This window comes from Bison bison, unplaced genomic scaffold (genome assembly GCF_000754665.1).
Source record: "Bison bison bison isolate TAMUID 2011002044 unplaced genomic scaffold, Bison_UMD1.0 scf7180017864471, whole genome shotgun sequence".
NCBI classification, from domain to species: Eukaryota; Metazoa; Chordata; class Mammalia; order Artiodactyla; family Bovidae; genus Bison; species Bison bison.
The window spans coordinates 24692115-24703370 of NW_011495032.1; positions in this window are offsets into that span (position 1 = coordinate 24692115).

Here is an 11256-nt window from a genome sequence, read left to right on the forward strand (position 1 = left end):
ACACACACACCTCGGTTCAGGTCCCAGGTCTCCGCGGTGGTCAGGAGATGCCACCAGCCTCGCTGATGTGTGGGGAGGCTGTCTCGGGAAGGCAGCCGGCACAAAGTTGCCTCTGCATCATGGCGGAGACTCAGCACTCTTGGCAGAGACACCCAGTGCTGGCAGGAAATCTCAGCAGGGCGGCTTGTTTCCGCTCATCAAACACCAGTAGCTTTCACCGAGAGCAGCAGAAAATGGGAGAAATGTGTCTGATCGCATCCGGGCTGTGTGTCAGCACTTTTCAGAGGCAGAGTTAGTTGGGAGCCTAGCTTTGAAGAAGAGGTTGTTACTCTCTTCTGTCCCACAGTATCAGCCAAGGAAACAGTTGGCAGGAACTTGCTGGAAACTCAGCTGCCCTCCGCCTACCTCTGAGCAAACCGAGAGGGTCAGTTACTGAGATACAGGAGGTAATGACAGCCTTCACTCTCACCCTGCTCATCACGAAGCTTCCAATTACTCGAAAGGAAGGACTGCCCAGGAACAAGTGACTCAGGTCTCTCCTGCACCTTCTCCATGACCATCTTCCACTCCACCTCCTGACTGTTTCCCTCTTGTGGGTCACACCAAAGGCTGAGAAAGGACCCCTTTCATCAGTAGGGCTTGCACGTGTGTGGCAGCTCCCCATGGGAAAACTCAGTGAGACAATCTGAGAATTATCAGTGAATCAGTTTCCTGAAGACGCCCAAGCGTCCCCCCAAAAGGAAGTGTTCCTGTAACCAAGGACCCACAGCTGCTCCCCTCATAAGAGATCCCATGAATCTTCTCCCTGCACAATTTCCTGCTCAGACTAGGGAAGAGAGTGGCTGTGTGGAGGACAGGATTTGTGTGCCAGAGTTGGATTCACTCCTGAAGGCCCAGCTCATATATCCAGCCATATAAAAGGACGTCTTTAGAGGGTATCATGCCCCACATGCTCCAGAATGCTGCCTTGGAGAGTCAGAACTCTTTTTTATTTTTTTAATTGGAGCCTAATTACTTTACAATACTGTGGTAGTTTTTGCCATATATTGACATGAATCAGCCATGGGTGTACGTGTGTCCCCCATCCCAAACTCCCCTCCACCTCCCTCTCCATCCCATCCTTCTGCGTCATCCCAGTGCACTGGCTTTGAGTGCTCTGTTTCATGCATTGAACTTGGACTGGTCATCTATTTCACATATGGTAATATACATGTTTCAATGCTATTCTGTCAAATCATCCCACCCTCACCTTCTCCCACAGAGTCTAAAAGTCTATTCTTTATATCTGTGTCTCTTTTGCTCTCTCACATATAGGGTTGTCGTTACCATCTTTCTAAATTCCATATATATGTGTTAATATACTGTATTGATGTTGAAAGTCATAACTCTTAAGAAGAATGAGTTTAAAGAGATGACCAATCAGGGTGATCTCTGAAGTACCCTCTTACACATCCTGAAGTCCAAAAAGGTTATCACACAAGGAGCATCAGGACAAGCAATTCATGGGCCTCCCCAGCAGTCCAGCGGTTGAGATTCTGCCTTCCACAGCAGGGGATTCAGTTTCAATCCCTGGAGAACTAAGGTCCCAGCTGACAAGGAACCTTAAAATTAAACCAAAAAAAAAAGACAAGCTATTCAAGACAGTGGTAGAGGACAATGTTCACCCTGTTTTATGACTTATTGTTTGTTTTCTTTATGCTTTTTACTTTTTTTGTTGTTTTTTTTGAGGTAGAGTATATACATTAAGGAGCTTCCTCGGTGGCTCAGTGGTAAAGAACCTGCCTGCCATGCAGGAGACACAGGTCCAGTTCCTGGAAGATCCGCGGGAGGAGTGCATGGCAGACCACTCCAGTGTTCTTGCCAGGAAAATCCTGTGGAGGGAGGCGCCTGCAAGCTACAGTCCATGGGGAAGCACAGAGTCGGACATGACTGAAGTGACTGAGCACACGGGCACACACACATATCAAAGTGCACAAATCTAAACTAGATAGTGACGGACTTTTTACAGATACACACAGGCCTGTACCCCCACCCACATCAAGCTATAGACCTGCCCCAAGAGACTCTCTCAGGCCCCTTCCCAGTTAACCTCTAGCTCCAATACTTTGGCCACCTGATATGAAGAGCTAACTCATTGAAAAAGACCCTGATGCTGGTAAAGATTGAGGGCAGGAGGAGAAAGGGGACAAGAGAGGATAAGATGGTTGGATGGCATCATCGACTCAATGGACCTGAGTTTAAGCAAGCTCTGGGAGATGGTGAAGGACAGGGAGGCCAGGTGTGCTGCCGTCCATGGGGTCACAAAGAGTCGGACAGGACTGAGCGACTGAACAACAACAACCAGGAGGAACTGCTTGTCTGCCTTCTGTCACCATAGGTGGTGCTGCCAACCCACCCCACAGAAGTGGACTCAGGACACTCTTTTTCATCTGGCTTCTTTTACCCAACAGTTTGCTTGTGACGCTGGCTCGTGTGGTTGAATGGAGGGGAAGCTCCGTCTTCCTCATGGTTGAGTTGTATTTGTTGTGTGAAATACCTTCATCTGTGTTAGTCCCTCCTGGCGTGAGTAAGGAAGAGCTGTGTGGGCCCAGGGCTTCTCCTGGCCAACCCAGAGATGGAGGCTGGAATCCAGGCCTTGGAAAGAGGAAACAGAAGGAGAAGACTGGCTGTAGAATCCTCAGGGAGGAAGGAGGGGAGCCCGCATGCGGTCTTGGGCCCTTTGTCCTGGGTGCTCCCACAGAGCTAGGAAGGACAGTTTCGGCCCAGCCTCTCTCCTGGCCCTTGCTCCTCGGCCATCACCCCCACGCCCACCCAAAAAGCCAGCTCTCCAAGGGCAGGGGGGATCCAGAGCCTTAAAGACTGCCCCACAAACCAGTATAAGGAGAGGCTCCTTATTTCATTCCTTTCCTTCTGGCTGACTAGCCAAACCAGTCGAGCATGACAACAGTCTGCCCATTAATGCCAGTGCCAGCCCCAAGCATCTGTTTCCATTTCTCTCCCATTTCCCGTGGGTGGTGGGTGGGAGCTCACTCCAGCTCCTCTCCACTTTTCCCTCCTAATCACAATCATTTGTTTTAACAGGACTGCCAGCGACTGTAGTACAAAACCCAGGCTGTGCCCACACAAAGCAGCGAGCACCAGCCGTGCCCACATCCCCAGGTTGGCCTCAAGTGAAATGAAAACAGCCCGCTCTGCCATTATCCTCCTTCCTGCTTGTCCTTCAGGCCCCTGGCTAGTTTTAAAGTTTTCGCACTGCCTGATGTGGCCTCCACATATCTGACCATCCCGCCTCTGGTTTCCAAAGACAAGTGCCAGGACCTAGTTTACACATGCCCAGTGCCTAGAAGGTCTGAAGACCAAGGAATGATTCTTTGCAAGGCAGCTTACCACAGCTGCTCTGGAAAGCAGGAAGCTCTCTCTGGGTGTGGGTTTTCTGAGGGAGTCTTGGCCTCAATCGAAACAGAAGGGAGCTTCTGAACATGTGAAAAGAGGTTGATTGCCTGATGGCAGAGCTGCCCCAGGCCACCCTTGACTATCCACTCTATCTGCCCTTTTCCACCCCAAACGATAGCCACCCAAACCCCTATCAAGGGGTCAAACACCAAGTCATCAGCCTGGTCCCCTAGCCATTGCCACACACTGAGTCTGATCCCAGGCCTAGCCTCGAAGCCTCTCTCCTTCAATTTTCTACCCATCATTCCCCCTACACACACACACTTGGCCCATAAGGCCATGCTTTACCCTTGACCTCAACCTGTGCATTCATTCAGAAGCAGAGCCACTGCTGGTGATTCATATGTGAACTCAAGGATGTTGGGATGCGGGATGCTCATGCACCTGGATTCCTAGGACCAGTCCTCCTGACTGATGTTCACTCTCCATGTGACTTTGGGCTCAGTCTCTGTGCTGAGCCTATGTTTTTATATATGCAAAATGGTGTAGAAATCAATGGACTTCCCTGGTGGCTCAGACAGTAAAACATCTGCCTACAGTGCGGGAGACCCGGGTTCAGGAAGATCTCCTGGAGAAGGAAACGGCAACCGACTCCAGTATTCTTGCCTAGAAAATCCCATGGACAGAGAAACCTGGTAGTCCATGGGATCACAAAGAGTAGGACATGACTGAGTGACTTTGGGCTCAGTCTCTGCCCTGAGCCTATGTTTTTACATATGCAAAATGGTGTAGAAATCAATATCTTCACAACCTACTCTATAGAACTGTTTCTCACTGCAAAGTAACACATTTGTTGTAAATGATGCAAACAACCACAGCGTTGGGGAGTTAGGAGGTATGTAGGGGTGAATCTCAATTGTTGCTTTTTTCATCACTGGGTCCAGGTAGCTTCTGCCTGGCCAATTCCCTCCTTCACTGGAGGTTTGGTCCTGACACACAGTTCTTGGCTGTCCAGGAATAATAGTCAAGTTCCCAGGCATCAGGTCCTTACTGTATGCCAGGCACCATGCCAAGCAATTACATCCTCATCTCATTTAATTCTCACAAAATTTCTTTGAGGTAGGCGTTGTTAATCTCACTGAATCTAGGAGGAAACTGAGAAGCACAGAGAGGCTAAGCAACTTGTCCAAGATCACACAGGAAGGGAACGGAGGAGCCAAGATTTAACTTTAGAACAACTTCTTTCAGTTACCAGGTTATACTGCTGTTACGAGATAAATTTATCCTCCCAAAACTTTTAAGTTGAAGCTCTAATCCTCAGTACCCCAGTCCCTCAGAAAGTAACTATATTTGAAGATAGGGCTTTCAAGACGTAATTAAGTTATAACAAGGCCATTAGGGTAGGCCCTAGTCCAACCTGACCAGTGTCTTTATAAGAAGTGGGAGAGACACTAGGGATACCCTTACACAGAGGAAAGACCATGTGAGGATGCAAGCCAGAGAGGCCTCAGAAGAAACCAGACCTGCAGACACCTTGAACTTGGACTTCCAGTCCCCAAAACTTCCATTATTTAAGCCACCCAGCCTGTGGTATTTTGTTACGCTAGCCCTAGGAACGGAGAAGGCAATGGCACCCTACTCCAGTACTCTTGCCTGGAGAATCCCATGGACAGAGGAGCCTGGTGGGCTGCAGTCCAGGGAGTCGCTAAGAGTCGGACACAACTGAGCGGCTTGACTTTCACTTTTCACTTTCATGCATTGGAGAAGAAAATGGCAACCCACTCCAGTGTCCTTGCCTGGAGAATCCCAGGGACGGGGGAGCCTGGTGAGCTGCCGTCTATGGGGTCGCACAGAGTCGGACATGACTGAAGAGACTTAGAAGCAGCAGCAGGAGCAGCCCTAGCAAACCAATACAACTCCTTCCTACATTTCGAGAATGTCCTGAACTATGGTCACTGCTCTAGGTGGCCCCACAGACCAACCAGCACTCAGAGGAGGAACGGAGAAATCTGGGGAAGGAAAGAAGGAGGAGGAAGGAAGCCACCCCGGTCTCCAGCCCTGGGCCCACTCCCACTGTCCTGAGCCCTTTTCCACCCAAGTGTCCCTGGGGCAATGTGACCCCTTGGTGAGTCCCTGCTCAGTGGTGGAGTCTCTCTGAGCCCCCTGACTTCCCCTGATGCAAGAGGACTCCCTGTATCCTAGCCAACAGGACCATGGATGCGTATGGTCACTTGGGAACAAACATTGTGGGGTGATCTGTACTGAGGCAAACAAATCTCAGCACAAGGAGATGGTGTGAAGTCCTGGAACGGAATGTGAAGGAGAGAGACCATTTCAGAGAGCTGCTACAGGCACTGGGGAAGCCTCTAGAAAGGCAGAGACAAGAGAGGCTCCCTGGGCCGGTATAGGAAGCTCTGAATAGGAACAGGCTTCAGAGCTGCCTCTGTGGCCCCATTTCAGCCTATCCACCACATTGGCTTTCTCTCTCCCCTTCCCCACTTCCGGACATTAGCCCAAGGCCCTGGGGCTTACTGATTTAACCCAGCCCAGCAGGTCAAGAGCCAGTATTGTAAAGCTCCTCTGGTTCATGGCAACTTGTACAATCATTTCCTCTCCTCTCACTCCCGAGACCCTGTCCCAGGCCCTTATACCATTTCCCATTGCTGCTGCAACAAATCAGCACACATCTAGTAGCTTAAGACAACACACTTTTATAATCTTCCTCTTCTTTAGTCAGAAGTATCACATGGGTCTCACTGGCCTAAAACCGAAGTAAGGGTGGGGCTGCGTTCCTTTCTGAAGGCTGCAAGGCAGGATCCATTTCCAGCTTCCCACAATCCTTGGCTTGCTCCATCTTCAAAGTCAGTGGTGGCTGGACTTTCTCACATTGTATCACTCTAACTCCACCCTGCTGTCTCCCTCTATTACTTACAAGGACCCTGTGATTACACTGGGCTCCCTCAGATAATTCAGGATTATCTCTTTAAGTCAGCTGAGTAGCAACCTTAATTTCCCAGTGCCAAGTAACATGACATACTCCTGGGTTCTGGGAATTAGGACTTGGACATCATTGGGAGGCCATCAATCTGTCTATTATACCCCTGAATTTACTCACTCCCCACAGAGGCCAAGGTACTATAATAAATGTATTCCACCTCCCTCCCCTTCTCTGCCATCTCCCACCTCACTTTCCCTTCAGAATAAACTCTATCGCTTAGCCCACCCCAGTATGGAAACAGCATGTCCGGGCTCTGTGTGTCCCTCTGGATCCACTGGGCACTTCCTTTAGGATGCCTGTCCATGTGGTGTGTTGTCCAAATCCAGGACTGGCCGCAGGAACAGATGGCTGCTACCGATGGCTAAGGAGGTCCAGCTAGTTCTCCTGGGCCTCCAGGTCTTACACCTCACAGACAGGATGTCCCACTGGGTTAGGAATCCCATTTCTCAACCCTTGTGACCATAACAGTCCAATCATCCAAAAGCAATTAATTTCTGAGAGACTTAAATCTGCCAAAATGTCAGGTTTCCAATCCCAGAGGCAGGGCAGGGCATTCCTTCTCCATCTTGGAGCTAGAAGACTGGTTAGCACAGAACCGTAGGAAAAAGCACTTCAGTTGTCTGGAGGGTATGTTTCCATCAGATCATGGAAGCTTGATGACTCACATTTTCCCAGCATCCAAATACTCTTGTTAAGTGGCCTGAGAGTTTCTTACTGAGTGTTTTAAATGAGTGCATCAAATATACAACCTCTTCCACCCTCACAACTCCAAGATAACCCCACATGTGTGATTTCTTCCTTCTGAGCCTATCAAAGGGGCTTCTCAGGTGGCACTTGTGGTAAAGAATCTGCTTGTCAATGCAGGACACTCAGGTTCAATCCCCGGGTCAGGAAGATCCCCTGGAGGAGAAAATGGCAACCTACTCCGGTATTCTTACCAGGAAAATCCATGGACAGAGGAGCCTGGAAGGCCACAGTCCATGGGGTTGCAAAGAATCAGACATGACTGGGCACATACTATGAAAACCCCTCACAACAGGCACCCAAGGGCCACATCCTCGTATGCTGAAGCTTTATCTATCCCCAGGTGTCTGAATGAGCTACCAGCCTTTGGTGCAGGTGGACAAGCAGGTAGGAGAATGGGGGTGGAGGGATGGGATTCACCTTGTCCCTAGTTGAGAACATTTCTGCTGTGCTGTGAGGTAGAACTACAGAATGGGAAAGTTGGAAGAAGAAAGAGAGATCTCAAAGCTCACCTAATTAAACCCTCTCTTTTTAAAAATATAGGAACAGTTTGAAAAGCTAAAGCTTGTAAATGATTATCGCTGTTGTCAATTTCCTCACCATCACCACTGTGAGAGAGCCTGGATTCCACTATGCGCTGAGAATCACTTTATTCAGGGTCTTTTCTAGGGGACTGCATTTTCTCACCTCCCCTGATGTAGAGTCACTATTAACCCCTCTGGCTTTTAAAGGCAGAAGGAAAATAGGCTCACTTTTAGGAGCTTCCCAGGTGGCACAGTAGTTAAAGAATCCCCTTGCAATGCAGAAGACTTGGGTCAGATCCCTAGGTTGTGAAGATCCCCTGGAGAAGAAAATGGAAGCCTACTCCAGTATTCTTTGCCTGGGAAATCCCATAGGCAGAGAAGCCTGGTGGGCTACAGTCCATGGGGTTGCAAAGAGTCAGACATGACTGAGCACACGCATACACACACACACACACATACACATATGAGTTGTCAGAGCACTTACTCTTGGGTGGAGCTGCTATGGGCATGCACTGGCCCCTAACTCCCCTATTCTGAAAGGCTGAAAAGTCAGTCTCAGTGGGTTTATGACTCTATAGACCAATGTGGAGAAGGCTGCAGGAGTGAACGTCTGTGGGGCGACTTGAACAAATCACTCATGTGTATGGACCCCTGACAGAATTCCACAATTCCAGATCCTGGCACTTTATATGCAACTACTTCATTTGATCATCACACCGACCCTTCATAATCACCCCGGTTTTGCAGATGAGGAAAGTGAAGTACCCAAAGAATAAGTAAACTTGACCTTTCCAAGGTCAAGAGGATGCCAAGTGGCAGATCCAGGATGTGAATCCCAGGTCCAATCCCTCATCCCCATTGGCTGGGTGCCGAACATTCTGGGACCCCATTTTCCCACCCCTTCTCCTTGTTCTCTCTCACCCCGGATCTGCCCTCCTCACAGAGCTGCCAGCAGGGTGACTCATATCCATTGCCTTGCCCAATGCCCTCCCCACCCCCAACCCCCACTCCCAGGCCTGAAGTGCTATTTCTAGAGGGAAGAATCTAGGGAGGAGCACAGGAGTGGCTGTTTTCAATTCTAAACTCTAAAGCACCCAGCATAGTGTTCTTAAGTGAAGATGAAGATGCTGTTGGTGGTGATGACAGTTAGAGGGGAGCAGGAGGCTGAAACATTAGGGACAGGGCAGGACAAACTCAGGGAGACTATCATTTGCTAAAAACCTACACAAAATCTATGCCACAGAATTGCTGTGCTCATGACTGGACTTCCATTCCAACCCAAACGTCCCGAGCAGCCATCTGGGGGCCTCCCACCATCCTGTGGATGGAGCCAAAAGATGGCTGGGGCTCTCCGGTTCTCACAGAGCTGACGCCTGGAGCGCGGATGCTGCCTCCTCTGGGAGGCTCCAGGGAGCCTGGAGTCGGAAGCTAGAGAGAAGCTCCCCACCTCTTGAACCTGTCTCCAGCTAGAGACGAGGCGCTTGTCAAAGCCCCTTGGAATTGCCAGGGTAGGCACAATATAAACATTCATGTAGTTACAGGATAATAATTACAGCTTCCCTGTACATAACACCTCTCTTCCCCAGAGCAGCCGGCTTCTCCCATTATCTCATTAATCCTCCTGTCCCTGGGAGGCAGGGAGGGCCCCAGTGTGATCACCAGCGTTTCACTGAGGGAGAAGGGAGGGAGGAGGAGCTTGCCCGGGGTCACACGCTTAGTCATGTGGTTTAAGTGTAGTCTGTGCTGGGGCCCTGACCAGAAGTCAGAGAAATAGTAATAATGGCAGCCCTTGGTTGAGTGCTTTAGTGAGAAGACACCAGACAGCCATGGGCATGGTTTCCCTCTGTCCTCCAACAGCCTGGTAAAGCTGGGATTATTATGGTCCCATTTTACAGATGGGGAGACTGAGCTCCTCACTAGGTATCAGAGGCATACAACCCCACGCACTTAACTCTTCTCTTCAGCAGACATCTAACAGTCTGTTCCTGAATCAGGTCCCCTTCCCAGAGCAATAATAGGTAAACAAAAGTGGTGTACGTTATTCAGGAGAGAGGGTGAAACCCTCCTCTCATCCCTGGGGAAGATCAGAGCTGTGGCTAAGCAAGCTGCTGCTGCTGCTGCTAAATCGCTTCAGTCGTGTCCGACTCTGTGCGACCCCATAGACGGCAGCCCACCAGGCTCCCCCGTCCCTGGGATTCTCCAGGCAAGAACACTGGAGTGGGTTGCCATTTCCTTCTCCAAGGCATGAAAGTGAAAAGTGAAAATGAAGTCGCTCAGTTGTGTCTGACTCTTCGAGACCCCATGGACTGGAGCCCACCAGGCTCCTCTGTCCATGGGATTTTCCAGGCAAGAGTACTGGAGTGGGGTGCCATTGCCTTCTCCAGCTGAGCAAGCAGGAGGCTGCAAAAGCAACTCATTCTGTAGCTTTATGGAATCAATAGAAAAGCCTCGACTGACTGAGAGCTGCACCCCACCCCCACCCTCCTCCAGTTCTATGCCTGTTTCCTGGCTCATCCTTTTGACGGGAGGACAATTACCACTATTCATATCCAGCCGGAGGCCACCTGCCAAGGACCCATTCTCATGCACATCGAGCTAAAGATCGAGCACAAAGCAGGACAATCTGGGGTTTTCCACCAGACCTGGGAATGGACCCTCTGTGCTTACCCGCCTTGAGGCATTTAGGGTTCTCTGCAAATTCCAGGGACCCAGCCCACCCCGGGAGACCCAGTCAGAGATGCCTCAGGCTAGCTCACTCACACCAGGGCCTCAAAAAACTGAGAGCTTCAGCCCATAAGAAACTGGTCTTTGGTGTTAACTTAAGCTGCTCAGTCGTCACTCTTAGTGACCCCATGGACTGTAGCCTAGCAGGTTTCTCCATCCATGGGATTTTCCGAGCAAGGGTACTGGAATGGGTTGCCATTTCCTTCTCCAGGGGATTTTCCTGACCCAGGAATTGAACCCAGGTCTCCCACACTGCAGGCAGGTGCTTTACCCTCTAAGCCAGAGGTGATTTGGCCACTTGATGGGTAGAGCTGACTCACTGGAAAAGAACTAATGCTTGGAAAGATTGAGAGCAGGAGAAGAGGGTGACAGAAGATGAGATGGTTAGATGGCATCACTGACTCAGTGGCCATGAGTTTGAGCAAACTGGGAAATGGTGAAGGACAGGGAAACCTAGAGTGCTGCAGTCCATGCAGTCACAGAGTCAAACGTGACTCAGTGACTCAACAACAATCACAATGAGACTGGAAGTCCTGACCCCCATGGAGTGTCCCTGCGGTGGCTTTGGAGCCAGCTCATACTGACTCAACAGAGCTGAGTGTTAGTTTCAAGAATTTTGTGAGATGCTTGATGTCATATCAGTCAGTCAGTCAGTTTAGTCAGTCAGTCGTGTCTGACTCTTTGCAACCCCACGAACTGCCAACATGCCAGGCCTCCCTGTCCATCACCAACTCCCAGAGTTTACCCAAATTCATGTCCATTGAGTCGATGGTCCCATCCAACCATCTCATCCTCTGTCGTCCCCTTCTCTTCCTGCCTTCAATCTTTCCCAGCATCAGGGTCTTTTCCAATGAGTCAGTTCTTTGCATCAGG